General features: G+C 43.1%; 1 long non-coding RNA gene across 1 annotated transcript; it reads left to right on the plus strand.

Annotated features, from left to right (window-relative positions):
* Positions 1-3,606: 3,606 nt before the first annotated feature.
* Positions 3,607-10,288, plus strand: LOC116737812. Its single transcript, XR_004343027.1, has 4 exons — positions 3,607-3,757; positions 3,858-3,980; positions 4,289-4,423; positions 8,701-10,288. It is a non-coding gene; the product is annotated as an uncharacterized LOC116737812 (long non-coding RNA).
* The last annotated feature ends 294 nt before the right edge of the window (positions 10,289-10,582 follow it).

The raw sequence follows: 10,582 nt of genomic DNA on the forward strand, positions 1-10,582 counted from the left end.
AGGGCGCCTGGGTGGCTCAGTCGGTTAAGCAACCAACTTCAGCTCAGGTTGTGATCTCAGGGTTTGTGGGTTCAAGCCCCATGTCGGGCTCTGTGCTGACAGCTCAGAACCTGGAGCCTGCTTCAGATTCTGTGTCTCCCTCTCTCTCTGCCCCTCCCCCACTTGCACTCTGTCTCTCTCTCTCTCGAAAGTAAATAAAACGTTAAAAAAAAAGAAAGTAAGATGATGAAACCACCACTCACCGTTGCCACAAACGCGTGGAACGCGGAGTTCAGACCCCAGCCGTGCTGTCTCTGCCACCACCTTTTGGTAGCCACAGCAGGAGGAGATGCTGCCTCTGTCATCCAAATGTCACACAAGGGCATCTAAAGGGTGGAGTCTTATTTCTGTTCAGAGTGCTTTGTGCACAGAGCAGGAAAATTACTTTTCCAGCCTATTCATGAGAGGAAGTCCAACCAGGACGATGTGGCAATGAACTCTGAGTGCCAGCCAATTAAAATTAGCCACAGGAACTGTACTTTTACAGGGTTTTCTAGAATTTGTATTTAGCTCTTTCTCAACATCCTCTGGTTGGTTTGGTTTGTTTTCCTTTCAGCAGTGTGACTTGTTTCTTCCTTGATCTCATCATGTATTTTAATCCATGCTCATTTTATGTTCTCTCAGTTTATGCAGTTATCTTGTTCTTGTCCGTGGTTTCGGCTCGTGCCCTGCTCCTTTGCCGGGGGAGGCAAGCTTCGTCCTGCATGCTGCTCTGATGAGGTTGTGTCTGGTCCTTGGAGCCCCACCTAGGGCTCCCCAGTTGGAGCCCCATTAGCATGTTGGGCATGCATGGTCACCTGGATGCATCCTTCCTGCTGAAGCAGGAACTTGGGATTTTGGAGAGCAGCAGTGGGCGGGCCGTCCCATCCCTGTTTCCTCACTAGGGCTGGAGATGTTTCCACTAGGGTTGGGGATGGCTGAGATATGACCCCAATCTCCCCATCGACCTCAGTGTATCAGTTTTCTATTTCTGTTTGATCAACCGTCACGAGCTCAGAGGCTTAGAACAACAACCCTTTACGATCTCCCAATTCCACGGGAGTGACCATAACTCAGCTGGATCCTTTGCTCAGCGTTTCACAAGGCTACAGTCAGCGTGTTGGCCACACTGAAGTTCTTATCTGGAGCTGAGGGTTCTCTCTCAAGGCTACTGGTTGTTGGCAGAATTCACTTCCTTACAATCGTGGGTACCCATGTTCTTGCTGGCTGCCCACCAGAGCCACTCACAGCTCCCGGGGGCCACACCTCTCCATCAGTGGTTCAGAACACTGATTTTCTTCCTTGAGGTCAGCAGGAGCGTGTCTCTTTCTGACTTCTGCTTTTATTTTATTTTTTTTTTTAATTTTTTTCAACGTTTATTTATTTTTGGGACAGAGAGAGACAGAGCATGAACGGGGGAGGGGCAGAGAGAGAGGGAGACACAGAATCGGAAACAGGCTCCAGGCTCTGAGCCATCAGCCCAAAGCCTGACGCGGGGCTCGAACTCACGGACCGCGAGATCGTGACCTGGCTGAAGTCGGACGCTCAACCGACGGCGCCACCCAGGCGCCCCTGACTTCTGCTTTTAAAGGGCTTGTTTGATTAAGTCAGCCTCATTTAAGCTAATCTTCCTTTTGGTAACTCAAAGTCAGCTGATTAGTAGCTTAATTATAATCATACAGGGCATGCAACATGGGAGGAGCAGGATTTGGTGGGGAGGGACGTCCTAGAAGTCTGTCCAAAATTTTCATGAACACCAGAAGGCTGGCACCAGACGAGGGAGGAAGAGAATTGCAACCTGTCCTTCTGGGAGGCAAGGCAGACCGCTCATGTTTTTTCTTCCCTCCCTGGTTTTGCCCTTTCAGGACTCACCCTTCCCCAGGAGAGGAGGCTGGATGACTCATTGGCCCTTGCTGTTCTGAAAGCCGTGGCCCAGGTGAGTCATGCTTTCTTTCCCCTTCCTCAAACTGTGCTCATTTTGTATGAATATAGGACAACTTCCTTGGATTTCCTGTCTCACCCATGCATGAAAAGATCAAAAGGCCTGAGCCATCGCTAAGAATCCCTCTCTCTCTGAACCTGCATTCATGTATCCACATGACGTAGACTCTCCTATGGACTCAATTCTGCAGAAATGCATTGCTTCAGGGAAAGGTGAAAGACTCCTATGTGAAATACGATTTCATGGACTAAAGGAACCACACATAACAGTGCTTTAATGGTAACCTACAGACCAGGGTTTCCCAGTTAGACAAGATGGGCCGTGGTGTTGGTTGGTCTCTGCTGTGGTCCGAATGTATCCCCCCAATTCATATGTTATGGTATTTGGAGATGGACCTTTACTAAGTGATTAGGTCAGGGTGAATGGGATTAGTGTCCCTATAATAGAGGCTCTAGACAAATCCCTGGTCCTCTTCAACCCCGTGAGGACATAATGGGAAGTTGACCAGTGGTACTTTGTTATAGCAGCCTGAATGGACTAAGACAGAAGGTCTCAGGTTCAGGACCTTTTGAATTGGGGTTGGCATTGGGAATTTGAGGCATTGCCCAGCAGTCCCTCCATCCAGCCCAGATGGATGCCTGACCCAAGATCAGATGTGATGCTGAGCCACACGTGTGGGTAACGGGTCACATCTGTGTGAGCCTGGTTTATCGCCCATCAGCATTCTAGTGCTCGGGAACAAGGAAAGAGTGTGCCTGGGGATGAGCTAGGTGAGACTAGTCAGAGTGCGTGAGGTGTTGAAAACCATAAATTGGCAGAGCTAAGAATGTCCAACTGGGTGGTTCAATAGGTTAAGCGTCTGACTGGATCTCGGCTCAGGTAATGACCTCACAGTTCGTGAGTTCAAGCCCCACATCGGGTTCTGCGCTGATGGTATGGAGCCTGCTTGGGATTCTGTCTCCCCTTCTCTCTGCCCCTCCCTTGCTTGTGCTGTCAAAATAAAAATTTAAAAATAAACTTAAAAAAAAAAAAGGTATCTTGTTCAACCTCAAGTGCCCAGAAATAAAAGAAGGTTTGTCACTTAGTGCAATGTCATGGGAAATTGTGCAGCTGATAATAATAAGTCTGTATTAAAGAGTCTGACCGAATAAGGAAACATTTGGACAGTGATGAAGCTGCTTCTTCAATATATTTAAGAATAATACACAAATCCCATAATTCCTAGCACAGATTCTGTTAGTCATTTTGGAATGATTCCATGAGAAAAATGTTTCAGGATTTCCCGAGCTCAACACGAAGGCGATTTGAGGCTGACAGTTGTTCGTTGTGCTGTCTTGTGCACAGGTGAGCGGTCAGCGGCATCTCTGGTCTCTACCTGCTAGGTGCTAATAGCGCCCCCTATCCCAGTATCGCCAACCGGAGTGTCTGCAGGCATTGCCCACTGTCTTCTGGGGGCGCCATATTGTCCCTGAGAGCCATTTCTCTAGTTTGAGTTTTCTTGAAACATTATGAAAGCACTCAAACACTGGAAACAATATCAGTATATTTCCATATTCACTCCTTTGATTTCAGAACAGAAGGAATAGAGAATTCAGACATGTGAATTCAACTTCTACAGTTTATTGGCAAAACATTGAACTGACTTCTTTTCGTTCATTGAAGTATCTTTTGATGGCTGTATCTCCCTTTACGAAGGAAGTTGTGCTGCTCTCCATAGAAATATCAAGAACATACGGACCCTTCTCTTGAATTGCCAAAATCGTCTTACGTGCTCATCTGCCTCAGCTTATTCTCTGGGTATGTCTCCCCACTCCCTGCGGTGTCCTTTTCCATCCTCCTATTTTCCTGGTCATAAATACTCACTTGGACGGCACACATCCTCAGTTTGTTGTTTCAGGGCTCAGTGATGTTTAGGGATGTGGCAGTAGTCTTCTCAGGATGAGTGGGGCCAGCCAGATCCTGCTAGGAAGGATTTGTACAGGGACGTGACACTGGAGAACTTCAGCAACTTCATCTCTAGGTAAGATGTTAGCACCCCTGGGAGGCTGGGATTTGCCCACGGGAATACCTGCTGCCTTGGGTGTGAATTCTGAGGTGCCTTCAAGACTATGGTTGAGTTTCTGCTCTGTTCTCAATGCAATTGTACTGAATGGGGACAGATAGTTCTGTAGGATAACACCCAAAGAAGCTTCTTCCCCATTCCAAAAGTGACTTCCTCCTCTTCTCTGGAATTTTCTGGTTTCTTTTCCTCATTGATGACCAGGAGCTGGGTGTGACTTCTGGGATGCCCCCTTTGTGACTCTGTTGCATTTCTTCTTGCATACACAGGTTCTTCTATTTCCAGGCCAGATGTGATCTCCTTATCAGAACAAGGGAAAGAACCCTTGGGGGCACAAAGAGATGTGACAGGAAGCCTGTGCCCAGCTGAGTGAAGGATCATTAAGAAGGGCAGTGGCGCTGTAGGTAATGGCTCAGACGGTTAGCAAGACGCGGCACCTTTGAGACAATGCCTGGAAAGTTCCCCTCAAAGTCCCTAGTGTTCAGAGCAGAGCATTACTCCCATCAGGGTGAGCGCCTGGAGGGGCCTCTCTCGTACTCACACACACCACCCCCTGCACCCTCCCCATGCTTCTCCCTGCTCAAAGAGGAAGGCGAGTTCTTTGAAGTACAACTTTTTACCCACCTAGGGAACACTGTTTCTTTCCAGTTTCTCCCCCACCTCCTTTTTATACTTATTTTGAGAGAGACCGAGCATGAGTGGGAGAGGGGCAGAAAGAGTGAGAATCCCAAGCAGGCTCCACACTGTCAGCACAGAGCCTGACTCGGGGCTCAACTCACGAACCATGAGATCATGACCTGAGCCGAAGTCAGACACTTAACTGACCTAGTCACCCAGGCGCCCCTCCCCCACCACTTTTTAAACAGTTGGATCATTGTTTCCATCCGAAAATATGGTTCTAAAAATAGTTTATTTTGGTTACCTCCCAATGATTTTTCTTCCTTTGATATGTATTTCCAGATTCAGATTTTGTACATTCTTTCTTTCATGCTTGAAAAAAAAACTTTTTTTTAACATGTTCAAATTTTCCAATTTGAGTCAGGCTCTCTGCAATAACGTGGGTCCCAAGGTTGCTTCTGATTCATCCTCAGATGTAGGATTAGACCAGCCTGTAATTTCTGCTGTCAGACATTTCTTAAACATTTCCTAAAATTCTATGTAGTCAATATTTAAATAATTCTTATCATACCCTGTGAGAAACACATGTATTAAGTAGAGTACAACATTTATGTATGAGGTTTTTTCTCTTTAGTCTTACAGTATGTGATCAAAATACTGTTTTCTAAATATACTAAAATTGGTTCTTTTCTTCCCCACTCCCTTCATCGTGGCTGTATTTATTTGTAGTACAGGCAGGTTCATTCATTACTGTTTTAGTTATTTATTTGGATGCTGTGTGAAACATTACTGTCATTCTGAAAAGTCAGAACTTTACAAAAGAGTTTACTCAGAAAAGTATGGCATCGCCCTCATCCCTGCTACCTATTCTCATTCTCCTCTTTTCAACCTTATCCCCACCTACCCCTGTAGTTAACCAAACTCATTATTTTACATTCTTTTCCTTCCAGCATTTCTTGTGTAAAAATAAGCAGATACATGTATATTCTCTTATATTTCTTTTCTTACAGAAAAAGTCACATACTCTATGTATACTTTTGCACCTAGCTTTTTTTCACCTAAGAATATGTCTTGGAAATTACTTATAATTTCATGGACATTTTTTTCATTCTTGTATGCAACTGTGTAACACTTCATTTTGTAGATATGCCAGTTTATTGAACCACTCTCCTATATATGGGTGTTTAGATGGTTCCCAGTATTTTATTTTTTATTAAAAAGGTTTTTTTTTTTTTTTACATTCATTCATTTTTGAGAGACAGTGTGAGCGGGGGAGGGGCAGAGAGAGAAGGAGACACAGAATCTGAAGCAGACTCCAGGCTCTGAGTTGTCAGCACAGAGCCGGTTGCAGGGCTCCAACCCATGAACGGTGAGATCATGACCTGAGCTCAAGTCAGACATTTAATGGACTGAGCCACACAGGCGCCCTTCCCAGTATTTTAAAATTATGATCATGCCATAATGAATAATCATGTGTATCATGTTTATCATAATGTTGGAGGTATTTCATCAGGGTAGATTCCTAGATGTGGGATTTTGGTACCCAAGACCCATGTTTTTTAAATACCATACTAGGAAACTGCCTAACAAGTATACCCAAGGGCTGTTTCATTTTCTAGAGGATTTGTACCTTTGTTTGACTTACTGTTAAATATTGATTAGAACCTTGACTCTTGATGCCTGGGTGGCTCAGTTGGTTAAGTATCCAACTGTAGCTCAGGTAATGATCTCACGGTTCATGAGTTTGAGCCGTGCATCAAACTCTGTGCTGACAGCTCAGAGCCTGGATCCTGCTTGGGATTCTGTGTCTCCCTCTCTGTCTCTGCCCCTCCTCCCCTCTCTCTCTCCCTCTCTCTCTCAAGAACAAATAAACATTAAAAAAATAAAAACAGGGGCGCCTGGGTGGCGCAGTCGGTTAAGCGTCCGACTTCAGCCAGGTCACGATCTCGCGGTCTGTGAGTTCGAGCCCCGCGTCAGGCTCTGGGCTGATGGCTCGGAGCCTGGAGCCTGCTTCCGATTCTGTGTCTCCCTCTCTCTCTGCCCCTCCCCTGTTCATGCTCTGTCTCTCTCTGTCCCAAAAATAAAATAAAAAAACGTTGAAAAAAAATTTAAAAAAAAATAAATAAAAATAAAAATAAAAACAAAAGAACCTAGACTCATGAACTTAGCTTGTCAACTTGGACATTTCTGGCTGGCCAAAAAAAAAAAAAAAAAAAAAAAAAATCCAAATGTTCTGGTTTTCATACTCTGTATGGCATTAACCAGTTTTTAATCTATTAGCAAACTCATTTGAGTATTTGTGTGTATTTATTCAATTATTGACTTCTTCTTTGAAGCACCTTTACCATCATCTTGGTTCCTTATTAATGAGTTAAATAAATCTTTAACACCACTTCATTTTTTATTTGGAAAAATTTTTGAAAACTATACTTTGATATTACTAATACTTAATTATAGGCATGAAATAATAACCTATTGTAGGTTCCCTTCTCCTTTGTGCTATTTCCCCTTATCCTTATCCTGATTTTCTTCCTTCAACCTAATGGTCTATTCTTTCAATATTCATGAGTTATATGATGTCATATGTGTGGCAGGCACGGAATTTGAGGTTTATTATACAACAGTAAGTAAATTAGATTTGGGTTAAAGTTTGGTTGAGGGGAGAAGGCAGTAAAGAGGTAGATAAAGTATTTCCATGTATATCGTCACAGCTTTTTTCTTTTTTTTTTTTTTAAAGCGTTTTATTTTTTAATTTTTAAAGTTTATTTGGGGGCAACTGGGTGGCTCAGTCGGTTAAGCGTCTGGCACTGGCTCAGGTCATGATCTTGTGGCCTGTGGGTTGAAGCCCTGTGTCAGGCTCTGTGCTGACAGGTCAGAGCCTGGAGCCTGCTTCGGATTCTGTGTCTCCCTCTCTCTCTGCCCCTCCCCCTCTCGCACCCTATCTCTGTATCTCGAAAATAAATAAACATTAAAAAAATTTTCCGATAAAGTATATTTATTTATTTTGAGAGAGAGTTTGAGTGGAGAAGAGGGGCAGGGGATGAGGGAGAGAGAATCCCAAGCAGGCTCCATGCACAGCACAGAGCCTGACATGGGGCTTGATCCCATGACCACGAGATCATGACCTGAGCCAAAACCAAGAGCTGGAAGATTAAGCGACTGAACTACCCAGGCGACCCATCACAACTTTTTTTCTATTTTGCAGTAAGATTCTCGAATGGGAAATCATAGGGGTGACAGTATTTAGAATAAGACAAATGACAGCCATCTAAAGAAGTGATGTTGAATATGAGATCTGAATTCTAACAAGAAGCCAGCTTTGCAAAAACTGGGCACAGTGTTACATACAGATCAGCAAATGCAACCCCATGTATTCTCACATGTGCAAGGAGAAACTGGGGGTGGAACACAGTGAGGAAGGCAAGTAGCTTAAGATGAACTTGAACACATTTGACAGGTTGAGGACTCAGGATTTCACTCTTGTGCAACATGAAGCTCTGAAGTGTTTTCAGCAATGGGTCTCATTGTCACTTGCAAGAGAACCACCTTAGACATCCTTATTTCAACAAACTCCTTAGGCAACTGTAATGATAAAAACTGAAAAATCTATCTGAATAACTACCTCACTTACTTCACTTAGGGGATGTCCACATATCCTGTTCTCCTTGTTCACTTATCTAATTGCTTAGTCATATTTGGGAGCTGTAAAGAACAGTCATTTTTTTCATAAACATCATTTTCAGTTTAAAACAATTTCTACTAGGGGCGCCTAGATGGCTCAGTTGGTTAAGCATCCGACTTCAGCTCAGGTCACTATCTCATGGTTCATGAGTTCGAGCCCTGCGTGGGGCTCTGTGCTGACAGCTCAGAGCCTGGATGGAGCCTGCTTTGGATTCTGTGTCTCCCTTTCTCTCTGCCCCTCCCCTGATTGCATTCTGTCTCTCTTTCTCTCTCAAAAGTAAATAAACATTAAAAAAATAAAAAACAGTTTCTACTAAAGAAGCTCTAACTCTCTAAGAGGAAGGACTAAAGTGAGTATCTCTGCTTTTTCATTATCTTTCAGATCATGTATTCTCATGGGAGAAAATGGAAAAATTTATAAACAAAGATCCTGAGGACCCCATGTTCCAGGATGACTGGGAATATAAAGGCATATTTGAGAGACATCAAAGAAATGAGGAAGGAAATTCCAGTCAAGTGATAATCACCCAGGAAGAGTATCTACTGTGAGACAGCAAACTTCCCATAACCTGCATCAGAAAGTTCCACCTGGAAGTAGGCCCTATGCATAATGAATGTAGAGAAGGGTTTCGGCAGAAGACATCCCTTCTAAGTCACCAGAAAATGTATACTGCTGACCGATCTGAGGAATGCAAGCAACATGGGAAGGCTTTCTCCATCACCGTCCTGATCCCCGTCAACATCATAGAACTCACACTGGGAAAGACCCCGTGAATGTAAAGAATGTGGAAGGGCCTTTAGTCCTATTTCCCTCTTTACCCAACACCAGAGAATTCCTACTGGTGAGAAAACCTATGAGTGTAAGGAGTATCAAACAAGCTATATTCAGCTCTCAAAACTTAATGCACATCATAGAATGCATACTAGGGGAAAATTCTATCAATATACTGAATGTGCAAAAACTTGTCACTAATTATTCAACATCAGAGAATTCATACTGGAGAAAACCCTATGACTGTAAGGAATGTGGAAGGCCTTTAGAGGTATCACACAACTTCATGAACATCAAAGAATATATACCAGGGAGAAGCCATACAAATGTAATGAATGTGGAAAGGCCTTCGGTCATCAGTCATATCTTCCTCAATATCAGAGGATCCATACTGGTGAGGCACCTTATAAACGTAAGGTTTGTGGGAAGGCCTTTAGGCAGGGCTCAAAGCTTTATCATCACCAGAAAATTTATACTAAGTGAGAAATCATATAAATGTAATGGAAGCTTTTGGTCGAATTTCATAATTTAATGAGCATTAGCACCCTTACTGGTGAGAACCTTTCTCACTGTACTGAATGTGGAAAAGCTTTTAGTCACTTAACACTAGTTATTCGACATTAGAAAATTCATACTGGTGAAAATCACTATGAATGTCAGGAATGTGGGAAAACCTTTAGTCAGGGTTCACAACTTACTCAACATTATTTGTTATGTATGTAGTAATGTGGGAAGGCCTTCAAGACACGGTCATCTTTCTTAGTCTTAAGGAATTCATGCCATAGAAACTTCCTATATATAAGTGAAGGAAATATTTCACTGGTCTTGTCCCTGAAAGAACATCAAATAATTTATTATTACGTATAACCTTGTCCAATATGGAAATGCTTTATCTTTCAGCTCATGTTGCATTTATCAGCAGATTCACATCATTACGTCATCACTAAAGACCATATTAATATGGTAACGTAGAAGAGCTCCCCCTACTACCTATCAATTATTAATTATTGTACAATTCATGATGGCAAACAACCATGCAAGTGGAGAATTTTGAAAACCCATTACCGTAAGCTAATCCTAATTTACAGAAAAGGATGCATAAGAGAAAGTAACGCTTTATATGTCACATATATGGGAATTTCTTTAGCCATAAGGCTCTTTTAATGAGAAGATTCATACTGATGAATATAAGTTTTAAACCCCCCATTCAGAACTTGCCATTTATTGTGCATCAGAAAATGCAAAGTTGAGGGGTGCCTGGGTGGCTCAGTTCGTTAAGTGTCTGACTTCTGCTCGGGCGATGATCTCATGGATCGTGGGTTCGAGCCCTGCGTCAGGCTCTGTGCTGACAGCTCAGAGCCTGGAGCCTGCTTCAGATTCTGTGTCTCCCTCTCTCTCTTTCTCTCTGTCCCTCCCCAGGTTGTGCTCTCTCGAAAAAAAATAAATAAATAAACATTAAAAAAAGATGCAAAGTGAATAAAACTCCAGGCAT

This window comes from Lynx canadensis, chromosome E2, assembly GCF_007474595.2.
Source record: "Lynx canadensis isolate LIC74 chromosome E2, mLynCan4.pri.v2, whole genome shotgun sequence".
Classification (NCBI taxonomy): Eukaryota; Metazoa; Chordata; class Mammalia; order Carnivora; family Felidae; genus Lynx; species Lynx canadensis.